Genomic DNA, 23,148 nt, shown 5'->3' with positions numbered 1-23,148 from the left:
GCCACTCCCACTCCAGTTCCTTCATTTGTTTTATGTTTTGTTTTGTTTTTTAAACACACCTTTTTCAACTGCTCTTTCTTGGTGCTTTTTATTTCAGTTCCTCATCCTTCCATAAAGTACTTTTCTATGAAAAGATCCCAGGACTGGACAATCTCTTGATGATGATGATGATGACCATGACTAACCACCATGATGAGGATGACAACTATACAATCTAAAGAATTATTCAACTCAATGAGTACTTAAGACCTCAACTGTCTTAGAAAGTATGATAAATATGTTCAGCATAATCCCTATTGCTATTTAACAACTTAAATCTTTAGGATAATGAGGTGAGATAAGGAAGTTCATCAAAATATTTTAGTAATTCATAATGTTATATTTATGCAAATATTTTGATCTAGATTCAAATTCCTGAGTTAAGGAGATACATAAATAGGGCGCCTGGGTGGCTCAGTTGGTTAAGCAACTGCCTTCGGCTCAGGTCATGATCCTGGAGTGCCTGGATGGAGTCCCGCATCGGGCTCCCTGCTCGGCAGGGAGTCTGCTTCTCCCTCTGACCCTCCCCCCTCTCATGTGCTTTCTCTCTCATTCTCTCTCTCTCTCAAATAAATAAATAAAATCTTTAAAAAAAAAAAAGGAGATACATAAATACTCTCCTTGCATTTCCACAGGTTTATTGTAATGTACAGTAATGGTGCTCAATCTGTATGTTATTCTGTTCCTAGCTCCACATCTCTTGCTGGAGTGAAAAGCTCAATGGTAAATTTGAATAACAATAGATATGATAGCATTGTCATTGCAATTAACCCTAGGGTACAAGAAGATGAAAAACTCATTCAAAACATAAAGGTAAGAGAGAAAATTTTATTACACACTTATTTTTATTCCAATAAGTATTTTCCATCCATGTTGCCAAAGCACATACATATGCTCTCACAGAGTTACAACTTTCCAAAACTGCTTTGACAATATTTATCATTTATGTAATATGTATCTAAATTGTCAAGATTAACATCTGCTTAGTTTAACTATGATTTCTCATATATTAATAGTATTAGTCATTCCCCTAATAAATTATTAAAAGGCCAAACTACAGTACTTCTTCAACTTACTAAGCTAACAGAAAGACCTTAGACCTACTGGAGAATTCTTTTAAAATTTTACTTTTGTAAAGTTATTTTTATAATGTTTAAATAGCTAACCTAAGCCCTAGATCTTCATTATACATTTTTTCAGTTGTTCATACTTGTTCAACCCTGAAAAATTAGCAAACTCTGATGTATTTGATTTCAAAGAAAATACTGCATATTTTTGAAGTTGATTTACTTCTTAATTTTATTTGGGTTAGTCAGTATAATAAAAACACTTTATACATAGCATTTTAATATATACTATCTTCTTTGATCCTCTCAATATCCCTATGAGGTAAATTATTACCCATGTTGCATAAATGAGAGAAGCTAATGATTTGTATAGTCTTAAAATAACTGGTAAAACTGGAATGTGAAGCCAATGAGACCTATATATTTTTATTTTCCTTACTGCTTGGTAAAACTTTGCCTTTTATGAATACACTCCATATGAAAAAGTAACTCAAATCTAGCAAAGTGGTTTTTTTTAATTAAAAAGTATAAAATCTACAGAACTTTAAACTCTCAACCCAATTACCAACACCTCTGTTTAATTAAATAAGCAACTTGCCAACCAGCTCCCAGTCTTAATCACCTTTATATCTCACCCAGAACTCATTCCCCTCTCCAATCCATAAGACTGAATGCGGGTCTGGATAGGTAAAAAATAGAGTTGATTTCTGGGCATGTGAAAATGAAAAGTTTACAGACTAAAGAGAGAGTAAAATTCAACTTATTTTTCAGTTAGGCTTTGCCAAAATATTTGGGGAAAGGGAGCTTAGATTTGCTTTTTTTGTTTGTATATACACTTTCATGATCATTTCATTATGAAATTGTTACCATATTTTGTCAGGAAATGGTAACTGAAGCTTCAACTTACCTATTTCATGCCACCAAACGAAGAGTTTATTTCAGGAATACAAGCTTTTTTTTTTTTTAAGATTTTATTTACTTATTTGAGAGAGAGAGACACAGTGAGAGAAGGAACACAAGCAGGGGGAGTGGGAGAGGGAGAAGCAGGCTTCCCGCCAAGCAGGGAGCCTGATGAGGGGCTCGATCCCAGGACCCTAGGATCATGTCCTGAGCCGAAGGCAGACGCTTAATGACTGAGCCACCCAGGTGCCCAGGAATGTAAGCATTTTAATTCCAATGACCTGGAAGTCAAAATCTGAGTACTTGATGCCAAAACAAGAATCATATGACCAGGTAGGGTATTTTATCTAGCACCTACACTTTTTTCCTGTGCTTCCTAAAAATTAATACTCATTTTTTAGCAATTCCTAGCCACTGCTTTAGTAATTAATTTAGTAATATTACTTGTCTTAATTTAGATAAAAGAAATCCTTGTTTCTATCACTCTTGTGATGTTTTTGTTTATTCTTCTGCTTTTTAGGCGGATGTCATAGTTGCCAATCCTTACCTAAAATATGGAGATGATCCCTATACACTTCAATATGGACAATTGGGGAAAAAGGACAATATATACGTTTTACTCCAAACTTCTTTTTGACTAATAATTTGCCTATCTATTGGTCCCGAGGTAGGGATATCTATTTTATACTTCCATTTTTTTTCCATTGCAAACAAATATGACACTGTGATTAATGGTATTTTTAATGAATTTTTAAAAAGAGAAATGAGTACTGATTAACATCTTTATCTAGAAATATAGTAGTTATTTCAACAAAATTATATTTCTTTGTGTGTGTTTAATAAAAAATAAGAACAAATTGAAAAAATAAGTAATAAATACTAACCCATTTCAGCATTTTTGACCTAACGAAAGGTATCAATTTCTAAAGTTCTTTGACTCAGTTAAGCTAAGGATCTGGGGCAGGGAAACATAAAATACATGGACACTGTATTAAAATATTGTAAATATAAAATTATAAGTGGCAATATTCTCTCATAGGCAGAGTGTTTGTCCATGAGTGGGCCCACCTCCGATGGGGAATGTTTGATGAGTATAATGTGGACTGGCCATTCTATATTTCCAGACAGAACACTATTGAAGCAACAAGGTATCATTTATTGAACAAATTTGTTTTCAAAACGTTTCACTTATTATTTTTAAATTTTCTATACTAGGCAAAAAAAAAATTATCTCAGTGGTTGAATGCTCATACAGTTAATTGCAATATCCAACCTGCCCCACTATGTATATGTCCAAATATTTCTGGGGATTCTACCTTGGAATCAAGATCAATCAGGAATTGGGATTCATTTCGGTATTCATGGGGACTGTACTAAAATATGTTATTGTCAGAGGAAAAAGGAAAAAGCTGTAGCCTAAACCTTAAGATATCTGAGAACTAGAGTTCAAGTTCCTATCATATCCTTTATTTCATTTTATTTATTTATTTTCCTTTATTCCATTTGATTCATAAGTCTTTTTTTCTTAGTCACCATTCATTACATCATCAGTTTTTGATGTAGTGTTCCATGATTCATTGTTTGCATATAACACCCAGTGCTCCATTCAATACGTGCCTTCCTTAATAGCCATCACCGGACTAACCCATCCTCCCACCCCCCCGCCCCTCTAAAACCCTCAGTTTGTTTCTCAGAGTCCATGGTCTCTCATGGTTCATCTCCCCCTCCGATTTCCCCCCCTTCATTTTTCCCTTCCTACTATCTTTTTTTTTTGACATATAATGTATTATTTGTTTCAGAGGTATAGGTCTGTGATTCATCAGTCTTACACAATTCACAATGCTCACCATAGCACATACCCTCCCCAATGTCTATTGATTCATAACTCTTTAAGGTGAATCTGTTTCATTGAAACCAATTAAACTACTAGAGCTTCATGTTAAATATATTTTATTCTTCATTTTATCTTGAGCTTAAAAAAGTATTTTTCATAAGGATAAGTGAGTACATGATTTTTTGAAATATAAATATTTTATTATTATATTCCTTAAATATAAATATAATTCTGGGTGGATTTAGACAGGTCCTACTAATAAATAGATGAGATATTTAAATATGGAGTATTTAAAGAGTATTAAAGAACAATAGAAATCAATGTAATTGGAAACAAGTCTTTGGAATAAAAAACATATTAGAGAAAAGAGTTGTGAGAGAAACATGCCTCTCCCCATGTCTTTCATGTTGTTTGCTTTATCCCTACTGAGCTGCATGGAGTCTCATGCAGATAGGGTTCTCACCTCATGCAACTCCTACCTGCATCACCTCCCTTATCCAAACAATGCTTGTTCATTCTTCCAGACTCAGTTTAAACGTTTGTTCCCCAAGTGTCCTTTTCCTCTCCCTCCATTTGGTGTTAAATGTGAGAATGTCCCCAAAGCAATACACAGGGCCTTCTCTCACATGGAGCAGTAGTGGTCTATGTAATTTTATTTTCCACACTAGACTTTAAGATCCTCAAAGACTGACTTTTTTTTTTATTCTCCTAGACTTGGGCCTGGCGCAGAGTAAAGTAACAACAAACAATGTATCAAATAACAAATTTTTGATAAATCAATGGAAAATGAATAAGTTTTCTTACCAGCCATAAAAAGAGATATATTAGTAAAAACAATTATCTAAAATAACGTTTAATGAAACCCTACTATGTGCCAGGCACTTTGTTTGAGGCAGTGTAAGTTTCATTTTCAGGCTTACCCCAGAGCTAACCCTCTTGGAATATATGACTCACCATCTCCTTTAATCCTTGCAATACAAAAAAGTTTATCTAAGTGGATTAATATCCTGACACTTGATATTAATGCAGAATAAAAGTAAATCCTACAGATAAATAGGAACTCTTTAGAATCTTTTACCCATACTCTACCCCCCCATTCCTTGCCTGGGACTTGACAATTATCTTACTTATCATAAAGACTGAACAGTTTGTTTGAATGCACAAGCATTTCCATACAATGTTTTTTATTTTGTCCTTCAATCTAGCTCAGTGGTTTTCAAAATGTAAATTGCAAAATGCTATAAACACAAAACCACACATGGTTTTGTATGTATGGTACACACACATATGTGTATATATGTTTATAACTATAAGCAATATGTGTGTATGTGTTTATATCACATACATAGAAATTTAAGAGGGTTTTTATCATTATGTTGACTCTCTCATCCCCACTAGGAAGCAACTCCTCTGTATCTTTTAACTCATTTCATCTTTACAACATCCCTATAGCTTAGGAATTATCTTTAGTTCAAGGTCACAGGGATAATAAATTTATTGATTACATTAGTGGACAATGAATGTTAATAACTATAAACTGGCATGATTGTTCTTACTGACATCAATTGTAAATAGAGGCAGGACACTGTGACTACTTCTGGCAAAATGAAATGTTTGTCCATGATCTGTAGCAATTATCGTTAAGGGAAAGATTGTAGATACTAGTCTTTTCTCATGATTTCTGGTCTTCGTATATAAATGTAATTTAATTCTTTCATCATAGATGTTCAACTCATATTACTGGCATTAATGTGGTTTTCAAGGAATGTCAGGGAAGCAGCTGTAGAACAAGGCCATGCAGGCGTGACTCACAGACAGGGCTGTATGAAGCAAAGTGTACATTTATCCCAGAAAAATCCCAGACTGCAAGGGACTCCATAATGTTTATGCAAAGTCTCGATTCTGTAAGTACCTTCTTTTTCTAGTTTCACAAAGGAACACTTCAGCAAAAATTAATTAGGGAAGCTATATTTTCTACTATGAAATTATGTATACCAAAAGAAATGAAGATTACTCAGACAATTAACTAAAGACCATTTTCTCCAGCCTGTGTCAGGGTGCGTCTGGAAATTATTCCACTTTTTCTATAAACCGGTTTCTTTTCTTCAGAAGTAGAACTGTACCCTTTTCACTGATGTCACATAATTTCTTACAACATCCCTTCCCTCATTTGACTCTGTGGATTTGTGTAGTTCTAAAACCACAACCTTACTTTTAATTCTCTCTTCTAAGTGTTAGTCATACTACTTTTCCAAATTAATTCATTCTATAGCTTTGGAAAAGTACTGACACTCTAGATTTTCTAGTTCCTTTACACTAAAGTACATCAAGCTATTGCAAAGTGATACTGTGCAAACATACATGGCTCTGTTTCTACATAACAAACTTAAGGGAAAAGTTCACAATTACCAGTCTGATCAGTTATAAAATAATAACATAATAATTCAAGTTTTAAAGCTAATGTTTGACCTGAAATATCTCGTTTCAACATATAAATTTGAGTGGATAAGAACAGGTGGCTTGGAATCAGAAAGACTTGATATCAAAGCCCAGTCTGTCATTTTCAAACTGCGTCATTACAAGCAAACTGCTAAATCTGAGATTTAGTTCTCTCGTCTCATAAATGGGAGTTATAATACTTCACAGGTTATTGTTATTAGGTTCACAAGAGGTAGAATGAACAAAGCATGACCACAGTGCTTAGCACAAAGTGAGTATAAAATAAACTTTAGGGGCGCCTGGGTGGCTCAGCTGGTTAAGCGACTGCTTTCGGCTCAGGTCATGATCCTGGAGTCCCAGGATCGAGCCCCACATTGGGCTCCCCGCTCAGCAGGGAGTCTGCTTCTCCCTCTGACCCTCCCCCCTCTCATGTTCTCTCTCTAATTCTCTCTCTCTCTCAAATAAATATTTTTTTAAAAAATGAAATAAACTTTAAAGTTTTAGTTTTTAAAATTTATAAAATATTTGGATAATAGTCAATTGTCTCTTTCCCTGGATAAGTCCAATCTTAATTAATATAAACATATTGTCATTACCTAATGAAGGTTTCTAAGCATGTAAAAAAGATTTTTAAATATGAAAGTTATCAAAAACAAACCGAAATAAAGTATACTACCTCTAGATAGTAAGACTAACTTATTTAAAAGAAGCAATATTCCATATACCAAATCACTAGCTTCTTTGAGTAGAGGTTTGTAAAGGCTTATTATTTCCAATAAAATTTAAAATTGTTTTAGAGCCCAGGGCATTAATGATGAAGAACTTGAATCAAAATATAGACTTAATATTTGCTAAAACTCTTAAAAGAACCTAATTAGATATTTAAGTAGAAGTTATTTTCTAGTCTAAAAATGGTCCCTTCTAGAAATAGTTGAAATACGAGTCAAGAAAGTTCACTTTAACCTGCTAAATCTGGATCAGAATTCAGCATCCAAGTAGGTATCAGATCATGTGATACGAGAGGATAATTGGAATACGTACTGTCTGTACCAAGCTATAAATCCCAAAAGCATCTGTCAGGAAATAACTCACGCTGCCTACCTGAGAGACAAATAATAATGAAGAAGATCATATAGCTGAAATATGGATGGAACTAATTATATAAGCCATGTCTCAGACATAAATACTGAACATCTTATCCAAAATAACACTAACTTCTAATTATCATAGCACAGATTAAATAAATTGCATAGCATCTGTACCCAGGGCATCAGCTTACCCAAGAGAGATATGACCTGAAATACCAAATGTTCAATTCCATGATTTCCTTCCCTTCAACTTCATTATTTCCACTTCCTGCCCAGCACAGTGTTAGGAGCTGGAAATACAGAAATAATTAAAGATAACTGTTCTTGACAGACTCAGTTTAGTGAGAAAGGTAGAGAAATAAGAAAATATATATATGAATACAAAGTACAAAGTGATATAAACCAAGTGCTAGGGAAGTACAGCAAACATCTCCACCTGGAGGTCAGAAAATTGTTTCTAGGGGCGCCTGGGTGGCTCGGATGGTTGGGCGTCTGCATTCGACTCGGGTCGTGATCTCCGGGTCCTGGGATCAAGCCCTGCATCGGGCTCCTGGCTTAGCAGGGAGCCTGCTTCTCCCTCTGCCTGCCGCTCCCCCTGCTTGTACTCTCTCTCTCTTTCTCTCTGGCAAATAAATAAATAAAATCTTTAAAAAAAAAAAAAGAAAATTGTTTCTAAAAGATGAAAAAAATTGTATTTGAAAAGGAATGAGTATGAACTTGCCAAAGCAGGAATAGGAAGGGCAATTTTAAGTAAAAACAAACAAACAAAAAAAACAGTTTATAAAAGCAAAGAGTAGGGAAAAGTGCAGGAATGCCATGCATGATTGTACAAGTTGAGCACTGCCCAAATTATCTGCATCATGGTCACTAAAAATTTTAATATTTATTAGAACAATTTTCAGGTAAGTAGCAGTTAAAAAAAAAAAAAAGAAGAAAACTTGAGAACAGGTCACCTTTTTCTAATTTGCCCAAGATTTCCTGTCTCTTCTCCCATTTGGGTTAGCAAAGACCCTTGTGAAGATTTCTAGCATACTCTAAGAACAGGAAAAAACTCAGTGTGGTATAAGCAGAGGATGGTGAAAGCAAGGAGGAGGAAACAAGATTGAAAGAACAAACTGGAACCTACAAAGCTAAGGTATTTGGATTTTATCTTAACAGCTTCAGATTGGTGATATGATCAGCTTACTTCTTTCAGGAAGATAACTGTACTAACAGTGAGGAGGAAAATGGAGTGAAATGACAGGAGGCAGAGAGATTAGCCAGAAGGCTACAGCAATAGACAGATCAGAGACCTGAAGTCTCTGAATAAAGGCAGTGTCAGTGGCAGGGGAAGGGGACCAGATTTGATGGACATTTCATATAAGCAAGACTTGACTATCAATCACCACTTTGAGGGAAACTGTATTTTTCCCCCATTCAATGAACTCTTTCTGGGATATGTCAGTAGTTCTGAAGTCATTGTAAATCATCCATATTAGAAGGAAAACAAAATCTTAAAACTTAAATAAAAGGTATTGAAATTTAATAATTTAGTTCTAAATTTGAGCTTACATCTGGAAACTCTATATTAGGAGGGCATTTTTAAACATGCAATGCCACTTATAAAAATATTTCTCAGGGTGCCTGGGTGGCTCAGTCGGTTAAGCATCCAACTCTTGATTTTGGTTTAGGTCATGATCTCAGAGTCCTGGGATTGAGCCCCAGGTCATCTCTGTGGCCAGCAGGGAGTCTGCTTGAGGATTCTCTCTCTCCCTCTCCCTCTGCCCCTCACCTAGTTCTCTCTCTCTCTCTCTCTCAAATAAATCTTTAAAAAATACATTTCTGATAAGCTGAGGCTTACTGCAAAATGAATTCCTTCTTGAATGCTGCATTAGTTTATGGGAGCATTTTTCCAAGTTACTAAGTTTTCAAAAACTTGGAGAATTTTCACAGATTCTACAGTAAGGAAACATCATTTGGCAGAATTGCTGGCTACAACTCACCATTTGCAACTGAAAGAGCAGCAATCAGATTTCCTCATTTTCTCCCTACGTTTTCATTACTTTCTCAGTAGTATTATTTTATGTCAGAGTTCACTAGAGCCAAAAATAATCCAGCTTGTTAAAATGTCTGTTCTCCGGGCACCTGGATGGCTCAGTAGGTTAAGCGTCTGCCTTTGGCTCAGGTCATGATCGAGCCTGCTGTGGGATTGAGCCCTCTGCTCCCTGCTCAGCGGGAAGTCTGCTTCTCCTTCTCCCTCTGCCCCTGCACCCCACTTGTGCTCTCTCTCTCTCAAATAAATAAAATCTTATAAATAAATAAATAAATAAAATATCTGTTCTCAAGTTTTTTGGGTCAACTATAAAGATACAGAAAACACTTCGGCAATTAAAGAAGGTCATTTTCTTTATCCCACTTTTAAAGGACAGCTAGAAATTATTGCAAATCCCATCCCTTTTCTACTAAACTTAATTCAAACTTGAGTCGCCCAAGAATCCAGAAGGGAAATTAAGAAGTTAAATTAAGTAGTTGTACCAGCCATACGCTTCCCCCAACTGCCACGATCTCCCTATACCTAAAAGAATCATCAAAAAAACTTTCCAGTGATGGTTTCACCTTGCTTCCTCTCTACTGAGGTATGCAAAATGGATGTGAGATTGTTAGATTATGAAATAATTTTTAATTGTCAGGAGATAAAATCTCTGGAGGATGTGGCAGCCAGCTGCATATTTGGAAAGGAATGTAACGCTTACCAATTATTGTAATAGTGTCTTCTAATTGATTTTTTTCCAGGTAACTGAATTTTGTACAGCAAAAACTCATAATACAGAAACTCCAAACCTATAAAACAAAATGCATAGTAGCAGAAGCACATGGGATATAGTTATGGACTCTGATGGTTTTCAGAATGCATCTCCCATGAAAGGAACAGATCCACCACCTCATCCTACATTTTCATTGCTGAAGTCCAAAGAGCAAGTAGTCTGTTTGGTACTTGATAAATCTGGAAGCATGAGTTCGGTAAGACATTTATTTGTTAGCTCTCTTAAATTAAGTAGTTAAGCTACTAGAAATATAATTTAATCTTAGGTTTAATTCTATTAAGCTACCTAAAATATATATTTATTACTCTAATAACTTTTAGTACAATGATTCTATATGGACAAGTACTAAGAGATAATACACTAAAATAGAAATAATTGTTATATTAAGATGATTGGATGATGGATTATGTTTATTCTTTAACTTTTAGTTCTAACAAACTGAAAATACTATAACTGAGCAAAAAAAATTTATCCATAATTCCACCATTGAGCGTATGTCATTCCAGTCTTTTTTCTGTTTGTGTATTTGTTTTTCCTCCTCAAAAATGTGATTATATTTTGTATAATATTTTATAATATGACTTTTTTACTTACCATGCCTTAAACACTCCCTATGGAAAAAAATGATTTCATGATATAATTTTTAATGATTATATCATATGCACATACCATAATTTAGTCAGCCTCCTATCATTGGACATTTTAGAGTTTTCAACTTGTTATAAAAATTATGCTGCAATGAACATTTTTGTATGCATTTTTAAATTATTTTCTTAGCAGAAATTCCTGAATATAAAACTGTTAAATAAAAAGGCACAGATTTTTAAGGCTTTACTAAGTATAACATGACTGATTTTTCCATTTTTTCTTTAATATTATTTCTTTTAATAAAATAAAGGGGTCAAACTCTAAAATACAGTAACCAATACTATCAAGATCTCTGGCCCATGAACAATTTTGTCTTTCACCAATCTGTCAAATTTGAGGAGACTCAGGAATTGTTCAGATATCTTTATCTTATCTCTTTTGAATGAATCAAGCAGCAGAACTAGCTTCTAATTATTGAAAAGGGATCCTTGGTTGCAATGGTCACATTTGAACATTTTGCTACAAAACCCAAAACTACCTAACAGAAATAACTGGTAATAATGCTTATGAAAAGATCACTGCAAACCTGCCTCAAGAAGCTGGTGGTGGAACCTCAATTTGCAGTGGTCTCAGAGCAGGATTCCAGGTAAAATAAAAATACTTTTCTAAATATCATTTGCCATTTACCATTGCTTTTATTTTTACCCCACTATCTTTGAACAAGGGTCATGAGTTCATAGGTGCCTTATCTAAATGGTATATTTTTTAAAAGATTCCCCTACTGTCTGTTGCTTACAGCTGGGTAGCCTCTCTGAGTGTGGTTATTCCACCAATGTATTCTTGAGGTACTGAGTTGCATTGGTGAATGGTTAAGCAAGGGAAGAAAAATCCAGCGTGCATATCATCGCAATTTTCTTGAGGAGCTCACCATTTCTTTACCACTCCCACCGTCTGAATGACTATCAGTAAACAATAATGCTGTTGAGGGGGCTGTGGAAGAGGGAAACTATCCCTGTTGCCAGGCTATAAAGAAAACCTGAGTTCATCAATTAAATTGACAGTTAAAAATCACAAGGATAGTTCCTCAAGCAGGATAGTACCAAACCCAAGACACACAGGTGGAAGTTTAATGAAATAAAAATTGTGAAATGAAATATTGAGAGCAACTTTTCAGCACTATATTAACCTGCCTTACGGTATGCATTTGAATTTCTTCCAACCTAAGATAGACTCTTTTTAAGCCTATTTATTGTCATTTTTTAAGTCACAAAAACAGAAAACTGCTTTCATTCACTGACCCTCCCATTGCTTCAGCTAAAAAAAAGTAGAGATTATTACACTTTTCCAGGCCACTAATTAATGCTATCTCTTAGCTTTCTTGTGGAGTCTATTTTTTACAAAGTATATTGGTTCAAGGAGGCACACAGGCCTGGAGGATGTATGTCGCAGCCAAACCTGGGATCTCAGGCAAACCTGGGATCTGGCTCTATTATTTATTAGCTAAATGACCTTAGGTAAGTTAACTCAGAAAGTCTCAGTTTACTCAACTAAGGGAATGTGGAAAACAACAGTACCTATCGCATTTAATTATGAGAATTATGTAAGATAAGTGCTCAAGAAAGGACTGCTATTATTATAATAAACATAATTCTTATATATGTCTATTCACTTCTAAAATATGATAGTATTATATCTTGGGAATGTGTCTTGATGTTTGAACATATTGGTTTGTATGTTTTTCTTAATATATTTTGATATAAATCTATGGATATTTTGACCACAAAGTTTATTGCTGAACAGATTATGTTAAGTCACATTCAAAGTTATAAATACCTCTTAATTACTTTTAAAATGAAACCATAGCAATATATAGTATTTTACTTACATAATCATCATAACAACTAAAATTTATTGAGCATATACTACATTATTGCCTGTGTTAAATATATGTTTGATCTTATTTATCCTTACCAACACTTTTTTAGTAAGGTATTATTACGCCCATTTTGCACATAAGGAAACTAAGGTTCAGAGTAATTAAATATCATTCTTAAGATCATATAGTTAGTAGCTAGCAAATATAGGTAGGATTCAAAACCTGGTCTTTCTTATTCCAAAATCTAAAAAGCTAATCACTACACTGCGCTATTTACAGAACTTATATATGGTGGCGGTGAGGAACTAAACGCTAGATATTCTATTTAGCAAATAGCAGAGGTAGAATTTACTCTCAATTTGTCTGACTAAAGATTTTTAGCCAGTACTCTTGATAGAAGTCAGGAAAAGACCAAAAAAATTATAATACTTAATAAATTTATGAACATCCTATTCCTTATTTCAATGTTTTTTCCAGGAAATCCTCAGATTCTTCAATGATCAACTAAAATACATAAAAAGGCACATAATTTAACTTTGCATAGCTGCCTTTAGTCATGACTTTGCAAATGTTGTCTAGTATGCTGCCAAAACTGCCTGGGTCATTTGCCTCTACCTCAAGCATCTCCTGGAATAATAACAACTAACATTCACTTAGTACTTACTATTTGCTAGGCACTGTTCTAAGTGTTTTATTCTCCTCTCTTGGGTAGCTTGAATATATCTGAAAAGATTAGAAGCACTGCTCACACTCTGTCTTTGAAAACCCACAAGAGCATTGTACATTACACTCATTTCTATGCCAACTCAGCCTGGAATGACAATGCAGATTCCTTTTGCTTGCTCTCATGCCTAGGCCTAAAGACTTCTCCAAGACTAAAGAGTAGGTTTATTCTTATTTTAAATTTATTGAGACATGATATTCTGATTTTTCACTACCAGGCAATTATCCACAGTAACCAGAGTACTTCTGGTTCTGAAATCATATTACTAACAGATGGGGAAGATGATCACATAAGCTCATGCTTTGAGGAGGTAAAGCAAAGTGCTGCAATCATCCACACCATTGCTCTGGGACGTTTTACTTCCAAAAAACTGGAGCCCCTGTCAAATATGACAGGCAAACCTTTGGACTATAGTTTGAATAGAAAATATATTTTCAGTCTCTCCCATTCCCAGGGCTCTTTCCCCTTAAACTACAACACTGCTCATAAAGTTCCTATCCTAAAATTTAATCTTTGTCCCTTCCTTGTCCTTGTCCTTCAAATTAATCTTCCCTCTTCCCCGACCCCACCTCTTTGCATTTCTACCTATACCAGCTTCTTCTAATATTAGTCAATATTCTGTCTTCATTCATTTCTCACCACTTTCTACCAATACCACCAATTGAAATTTCTTTCTCCATGGCTACTAATGACTTCCTCAATTGTAATTTCAAAATTGTTTTTCATATTTATCCTGTTCAATCCTACAGTCAAGATTCAGATAGCCCTAATTCATAGAAGAAGAAATGGAAACCTACAGAGTACAAATGATTTGCCCAAGGCTGTAGTTAAAGTCCTGATTACCAGTTCTGGCCCCCAGCAATCCATCCTTTTCCATTGCCTTTTTTTTTTTTTTTTTTTTTGAGAAAGAGAAAGAGAGCACGTGTGTGCATGTGAGTACAAGGCAGTGGGGGTAGAGAGAAAGGGAGAGAGAGAATCGTAAGCAGGCTCCATGCCCAGCGCAGAGCCCATGGAGCAGCTGGATCTCACGACACTGAGATCATGACCTGAGCCAAAATCAAGAGTCAGACGCCTAACTGACTGAGCCACCCAGGTGTACCCATCCTTTTCCATTCCTTATTCCTGTATAATTTCTTTGTTAACTCCTATACTATTTATTTTCTCACTTAATTTTTACTTAATTCTAAACTGGTATTCTCTAAATTGTTTTGATATACCTTAGACACAACTAAAAATAAGCAGCTGGTTCAAAAAATTGTCTTAAATTTCATTCTTATAACAGTATTTAGTGATTAGATCAACTTTACTAATATGGCAGGACCTTACATCTAATGATTGATATAAAAACAATGATATTTGTCCAGTTCTTTAAGTTTTCTTCAAATTTATATTGTTAAGAGCACGAGAACAAGTAGATTTTCCCAATTAAAATTAGTATTATAAATACAATTCTATTTTAGGAGGACATCATTTTTATGCCAATAAAGACATAAATGGCCTTATTGATGCTTTCAGTAGAATTTCATCTAGAAGTGGCAGCAACACTCAGCAGGGTATTCAGGTTGGAATCTCAGAAAAAGTGTTTGCCTTTTCACATTTGTAATAAATTTCCATTACCCTAGTCATTTCTTTCTCTAATAAATAACTCTTTTGTCTGAAAATATTTCTCACTGAAAAACATTCTTCCTGAATTTGCTTTTCTGCGACACTTGTAGCCATCTTTCCTTCTGATTTATTATTTATAATTATAAATGTTTTTATTTGGGGCACCTGGGTGGCTCAGTTGGTTAAGCGACTGCCTTCAGCTCAGATCATGATCCTGGAGTCCCAGGACCGAGTCCCGCATCGGGCTCCCTGCTCAGCAGGGAGTCTGCTTCTCCCTCTGCCTCCCCCCTCTCATGTGCTCTCTCTCTCTCTCTCTCTCTCTCTCTCTCACTGTCTCTCAAATAAATAAATAAAATCTTAAAAAAATAAAAATTAAAAATAAATAAATAAATAAATGTTTTTATTTGCTAAATTCTTCAAAATCTTATTTCACTGAAATCTTAGACATAAATTTAGAATTACTCTGAACTGACAAAGCTTTGAAATCTTATTAATTATAATTACAAAATGGTTCTCTCTGTTCTTTGTTTTATTTATGTAACAGAAAGTAAAGCCTTGAGTATTACAGGAAGAGAATGGATAAATGGGATAAATGGTACAGTACCTGTGGATAGTACAATTGGAAATGACACTTTCTTTTTTGTCACATGGACAATACAAAAGCCAGAAATTCTTCTCCAAGATCCAAAAGGAACAAAATATGAACCCTCAGATTTCAAAATAGATGAACTAAATATTCGGTCTGCCTGTCTTCGAATACCAGGTATTGCAGAGGTAAGAATATTCTTTTATTTTCTCCATGATTTGTCAATCAACTTCAAGGGAAAAAAATGAAGATAACATCTACTACACTGTCAATATTAAAGCAGCAACAGATCCTCTGTCACAAAAAAGAAGCCAAGAGGTGCCTGAGTGGTGTCTTGGTTTCAGCTCAGGTCTTGATTTCGGGATCCTGAGATTGAGCCCTGTGTCAGGCTCTGTGCTCAGCGTCGTCTGTTTACGACTCGGCAGCTGCCCGTGAGGGCTCTGCCTGCTTGCTCTCTGAACAGAACAGAGCTCCTCCATGGCCTGAACATAATAAGCAGTGAGCATGGAGGGCTGACCCAGACCAGACCGAGTCCTCTCAGTGGTGCCCAGGGACTGACTTTGCTTATGGTTCCTTAACTTACCTTTATGGTATCTTGTTTGTTGTGAGACTTTGTATTATATCACGTCTTGTGTGACCTGTATGAAGCCCTGTTAAACGCATAGTGGAATGTCATTGAGTTTGGAATCCTGAACCTGCTTTACAATCATGTTAACCTTGCTTTATGATTGAATAAACACAACCATGTTTAGACACAACTTGTGGAAAGACACAACTCGTGTACGGGCCTTTATAGTGTGCTCGCAAAACCTGGCTTAGTCCGCAGGATTCCATGTCACTGACTCACTACGTGCTTTTAGAAAATTTGGAAGAATTGGGGGGAAAAAACACAAAACCCTCCTGAGTCTTGATGGAATTGACTACAACAGAATTAAAAACAATAAGTTGGGGGATAAATTTGTGTGAATAATAAAAAAAAAGACTCTCTCTCCCTCTGCCCTTCCCTCTGCCCCTCCCCGCACCACCACCCGACCCCACCCCCTTTCTCACTCTCATTCTCTCTCAAAATAAATAAATTTTTTTAAAAAATCCAAGTAGAATAGAGATTTGTATCCATATTGTTTACTAGCTTGTAAAATTGAATATTAAAAATCATTACTGTTACTCTGCTTAAATTTCTAAATAATTTTGTATTCCAAACAAGAATAGGAAAGTATTACAAAAACTCTCAAATAGATATGTCGGATTTTCAGACAGACACTTTGCCTTCTAAATAAACATGCCAATTCTCAGATGCTAACGGTGACAATGACTACTTGAGCAAAAGTCCTACCACACTCCCAGTAATTGCAACTGCTCACATGAGCCAAAGTACAACACATTACCCTAGCCCAATGATTGTTTACACACAAGTCAGTCAAGGGTTTTTGCCTGTTCTGGGAATCAACATAACAGCCACTATAGAAACCGAAGAATGGACATCAAATAATAATGGAGATCTGGGACAATGGTGCAGGTAATAAGAATCTGCATCAACTTCCACTGAACCTAAAATCCTACTACAGTCACATAACTTAGAAATCAATATTTCCTACGTATGTGAATGAATCAACTTTTAAGTAAATCAAATTTGATTTTTATGGTTTTAATATTTTTTACTCTTCTATCTTGACTACACATAGATATGAGCACATTTACCTTTAAATTTTATGAACAATTTTAATTTCTTCATGGAAATTGAGTATAATTTTCTCTATTTTCATTAGTGTCAGTGTTTTGTATATGTTTCTGCCAATTTAATTATATTTTCTTTATTTTGTTAGGATTCCTATATGAAATAATAATAGCTAATATTATTTGAATATTTACCATGAATTACTTTTCCAAGGTCAAAGGTTAGCAAGTAGCCAGGCCAGGCTCTGAACCCAAGCAGTCTGATTCCGGGGTTCATGTACTTAAACCACTGTGCTATACTCACTCCCAAAATGATTGCCAACACTAGTGCTCATGAACAGTGCTTAGGACTGTCATTGTTACTCTTGAATGACTAATTATTATATTATAATATGCAGGTGCTGATACTGTGAAGAATGATGGTGTCTACTCAAGATATTTTACAGAATACCATGGAAAGGGGCGCCTGAGTGACTCAGTTGGTTAAGCGTCTGCCTTCAGCTCAGGTCATGATCCTGGGGTCCTGGGATCGAGCCCCACATCAGGCTCCCTGCTCGGCAGGAGGCCTGCTTCTCCCTCTGCCTCTCCCCCTGCTCATGCTCTCTCTCGCTATCTCTGTCTCTAATAAATAAATAAAATCTTTAAAAAAAAAAATACCATGGAAATGGTAGATACAGTTTAAAAGTATATGCCCAATACAAATGTAGGGATCCGAAGGGGTACGTGCACCCCAATGTTTATAGCAGCAATGTCCACAATAGCCAAACTGTGGAAAGAGCCAAGATGCCCATCGACAGATGAATGGATAAAGAAGATGTGGTACATATACACAATGGAATATTATGCAGCCATCAAAAGGAATGAGATCTTGCCATTTGCAACGACGTGGATGGAACTGGAGGGTGTTATGCTGAGTGAAATAAGTCAATCAGAGAAAGACATGTATCATATGACCTCACTGATATGAGGAATTCTTAATCTCAGGGAACAAACTGAGTGTTGCTGAGTGGTGGGCGGTGGGAGGGATAGGGTGGCTGGGTGATAGACATTGGGTAGGGTATGTGCTATGGTGAGTGCTGTGAATTGTGCAAGACTGTTGAATCACAGATCTGTACTTCTGAAACAAATAATGCAAGATATGTTAAGAAAAAAGAAAAAGAAGAAGATAGCAGGAGGGGAAGAATGAAGGGGAGTAAGTCAGAGGGGGAGAGGAACCATGAGAGATGATGGACTCTGAAAAACAAACTGAGGGTTCTAGAGGGGAGGGGGGTGGGGGGATGGGTTAGCCTGGTGATGGGTATTAAGGAGGGCACGTTCTGCGTGGAGCACTGGGTGTTATGCACAAACAATGAATCATGGAACACTACATCGAGAACTAATGATGTAATGTATGGTGATTAACATAACAATAAAAAATTTTTTAAAAAAGTATATGCCTAGGCGAGAAACAACATGGCTAGACTAAGTTTAAGACAAAAACAGAACAAAGCTCTGTACATACCAGGCTATGCTGAAAATGGTAAGTGACATTAAGATAGAAATGTGTCATCTGGGGATGCCTGGGTGGCTCAGTCGTTTAAGCGGCTGCCTTCGGCTCAGGTCATGATCCTGGAGTCCCGGGATCGAGTCCCGCATCGGGCTCCCTGCAGAGCAGGGAGCCTGCTTCCCCCTCTGCCTGCTGCTCTCCTGCTTGTGCTCTCTCTCTGACAAATAAATAAATAAATAAATAAATAAATAAATAAATAAATAAATAATAAATAAATAAATAAATCTATCTTTAAAAAAAAGAAATGTGTCATCTGTTTAGATAAGTTACAAGTGGTTAAGCACTGAAAATATTATGTACTATAGAAAACATAAGTATACAGTTACATAATTATCTCTGTATTTCAAAGTCATATTTATATTAAAAGACCCAATACAGGACTATGCTTCCAACATGTTTTGTTTACATCTCCCCTCAGTTCATTTCATTTACATTTAAAAAAATTACTGGGGATGCCTGGGTGGTTCAGTCGATTAAGCCTCTGCCTTCAGCTCAGGTCATGGGTCCTGGGATCAAGCCCCACATCCGGCTCCCTGCTCCGCGGGGAGCCTACTTCTCCCTCTCCCTCTGCCTGACACTCCCCCTGCTTGTGTGCTCTCTCTCTCTGTCAAATGAATAAATAAAATCTTAAAAACAAATTACTGAGCACCTTCTTATGTGGCAGGCATTGTGCTAGATGCTGTAGCTAAAAAGATAAAATAAGATACCATCCTTGTCCTCAAAGAATTTACAGTTAAGTAATAAAGACAGGTATGTTAAGAGATAGTTCTAACGGGCACCTGGGTGGCTCAGATGGTTAAGCATCTGCCTTCGGCTCAGGTTATGGTCCCGGGGTCCTGGGATCGAGTCCCACATCGGGCTCCCTGCTCCTTGGGAGCCTGCTTCTCCTTCTGCTTCTCTCTCTCTCTCTCCCTCTGTCTCTCATGAATAAATGAATAAAATCTTAAAAAAAAAAATAGTTCTAACATTGCATAATGTCTCATCAATTTTAAAATGACACCAATAAAACAAGCTTTTTTTCACTAAAAGCTGTTACTTTTTCAACGTCTACAATCAATATTAACCCTTCAATAGCTGCAAAATGAAATTACAAGATAAAGAATAGACATAGCATTATGAAAAGTTCCACAAAATTACTTTCTTTGTAGGTAAAATTATACTGAACCTACCCAGGGCCTGAAGTCAAAGATACACAACATGTCAGAAGCTAAAGATACACATGTCAGAAGACTTCAGCCAGCTAACCTCTGGAAGGTCATTTACTGTATCAGGAGCTCCTCCTGCTGGTAGTCATACTCATGTGTTCCCACCTGGCTAAATCACAGACCTTGAGGCTAAGGTTAAAGAAGATCACATTCAACTTTCATGGACTGCCCCTGGCAATGTCCTTGATAAAGGAAAAGGTAAGTTTCATATTATGTTTTAAAATATATAAAAGAAATCCCTTTGGCTTTCATTTGCTAGGAATTGTCTAATGTCCTACTTATAAATAACACTACTTATAAATAATTTGGCCATGGAGTCTGAATAAAGTTCAAGGCTGAAATATCTCATTCGTTTGAAGTTCCTTATAATAAATTGTCCTCATTCTAGAAAGTTGAGTCACTTTTATCTATACTTTAAACTGAATTTAACCAGTATTTATTGAATGCCTATCATATTCCAATATTGTACTAGACTAGTAGATTCTTTTGCGATAAAGCCAATCTTGCTATTTTCCCTTAAAGGTGGGAAAATGAAAGCAATATACAGTATCTATATATAATATTTCTCAGGGGTTGTCAGAGCTGAAAAGCCCCATGTTCAGTATTCTTTCTCCTGGGTTACAAAAAACCTCTCACTTTATACTCTCAAAAGAAAAGATGCTTTTTAATCTTTCATTTCCTATATAGCATTTTTCAAAGCTGTATTTCTTTTTATCATATTATATAAGGAAAAAATCATTCTAAAACCAAAGAAAACAGAATACCCACAAAGAGCTCTTTTGCACGTCAATGTTGAAAACTCTTATCATGACAACTTTTGAAATACATTATTTTTTCATGCTATGATCCATAAAGATATAGCAGAAAAAAAAAACCCTCCACTGAAAAAGCCACAGATAAAATTACCTGACCAAATGTTTAATTCTGAATTCAATTCAGTCAAGATGGTACCTTTAGTTCAAGATTGGGTTTATAATAAATGCCCTCATGCTGATTGTAGGAACCAAAAGAAGAAGAAAGATTGCATTATATCTGGACCCTGGGAGAGAACAACTTTACTATGTTTAACCATAAATGCCTAAAATTAGGTGGAATTTAATCTCTTTCCTTGTGTCAAGTAAGAAGAGGTTGTAGTTGCTATCAAATGTTACCATCAAGCATTGCAAAAGAAGGTAGTAGCAGTATCTCAAAGAATAATGAATATCTATATAATATCCAATGAAGTTCTTAAATTCTCAGGGACCCAATTTCCATACCTGTTAAATATAAGAATTACTAGGTGACCTAGTATTAAAGTATTAAACAAATATATATAATTCTATATTCTAATATTTTATAATTCTATAATTCTATCAGTTGGGGCATCAACTTAATACCTATATTGCTGGTCAATAAGTAAAGAGGTCAAATACAAACCCAACACAGTGCCAGATACTCTAGTTGATACAAAAGGAATATAAGACATACCATTCATCCTAAGACAAAGAATATGATCTAACTGGAAAGATAAATTGAACCTCCATAAAATAATCTAGAAAACTCCATTCCATGCAATAGGAGTTCGTGGCAGAGAGACATCAGGGTGGATAAAATATGTAAACAAGTCTTCATGAAGATGTGGGACTTCCTGTTGGGCCTTGAAGAATAAGTACAATTTGCATAAATAGGGAGAGGGAGGCACATACAGGGAGTCAAAGATTTCATTCTTTAGTACTATAAGATTTTGAATTAATTTTTTGGTTAGATAACTAGATTAAAAACCGCTCACATATTTGTTCCTAAAAGAATGAAGATGGAATAACCATATAAAACCTACATCTATGATTTCCATGTCCAAATCCTAGTGTACATTTCTGATGGGCCCCTAAGTGTAAGAAAATATGGTGGTAATAAGGCATCCTAGTGACTTTAATATACATGAAGTATCTATTGTTTTTCAGCCAACAGCTACATTATAAGAATAAGTGTTTCCTGGATCTCCGAGAAGATTTTGACAATGCTGCTTTAGTGAACACTACTAGTCTGATACCTAAGGAGGCTGGCTCAATAGAAAATTTTGAATTTAAACCAGAACCTTTTAAAACAGAAAATGGCACCAAATTCTATATTGCAATTCAAGCCATCCATGAAGCTAATTTCACCTCAGAGGTTTCTAACATTGCACAAGCAACCAAGTTTATTCCTCCGCAGGAATCCAGTGTCTCTGCTCTGGGTACCAACATTTTTACAACCAGTTTGGCAATTTTGGGATTAGCTGTGATTTTATCTATATTTTAAACTAGGAAGTGTATTAGAAATAATATTCAATATATACTTACTTAATTAACATTTATTTAAAATTTAACTTGCTATACTTGTCTATAACAAAATTCTTTGTAAATGTACAAAGTTGTAAATTTCCTAACTAGAGTTCATTAATACTAATTAATAAACTAATTAGTTGCGTTAATACTAATTAATAAACTAATTAGTTGCTAAATTAGTTGCTAAAATGTAAATCAAAATGCATATACTATTTCCTATCTTTAAAAATCCATTTATTAACTCAATGAAAAAAGAAAATGCGTATTTGTACTTGAAGGTATTTCAAGAAACATTTTCAGAGTGTGCTACAAATTCATTTGGTATATTAACAAAGTCAGAATTCAGCCAAGCCATTTGAAAAATATTTATATATCCACAACAAACATAATTTTATGGTAGAATTATTTAGATTTCATTCTTGCTTATGAATGAATACTTCATGTTTATATAAACTATAATCAAAATGGACAATAAAGATAATTTTTCAATGAGAAAGGTCTAAAACAGTAAGGATGTCAAATTTGTTTTTTATTATTGATTAACAGTGGTATACCAATGACCCTAGGTATGAAATGACTATTAGATATCAAGAATGGTTTTTTTGTATGTATTGCAAAACATCACAATAAAGTCCTATTTATATTCTGAGACATTATAAGGTCCTAAGAGTATCATCACCATGATGCCCCATCAAGGCAGGGCTTTTTTTTTTTTTCCATTGCTGTATCCTCAGCTTCTAGAATAGTACTTGACACACAGTGGATATCCAATAGATATTTATTAAACAAATTAATGAATGTAGGGGAGTGGGAGGGATGGGCAAAATGGGTAGAGGGGAGTGGGAGGTATAGGCTTCCAGGTATGGAGTA

The 23,148-nt window shown here is 35.3% G+C and overlaps 1 pseudogene; it reads left to right on the top strand.

The window, feature by feature from the left end:
• The first annotated feature begins 694 nt into the window (after positions 1 to 694).
• Positions 695 to 22,252, top strand: LOC112824276 (calcium-activated chloride channel regulator 1-like; annotated as a pseudogene).
• The last annotated feature ends 896 nt before the right edge of the window (positions 22,253 to 23,148 follow it).

This window comes from Callorhinus ursinus, unplaced genomic scaffold, assembly GCF_003265705.2.
Source record: "Callorhinus ursinus isolate GAN/ISIS: 27379988/994484 unplaced genomic scaffold, GSC_fseal_2.0 scaffold9, whole genome shotgun sequence".
NCBI classification, from domain to species: Eukaryota; Metazoa; Chordata; class Mammalia; order Carnivora; family Otariidae; genus Callorhinus; species Callorhinus ursinus.
The sequence above is the reverse complement of the archived record's forward strand: the minus strand, read 5'-3'. Positions and strand labels throughout refer to the sequence as shown.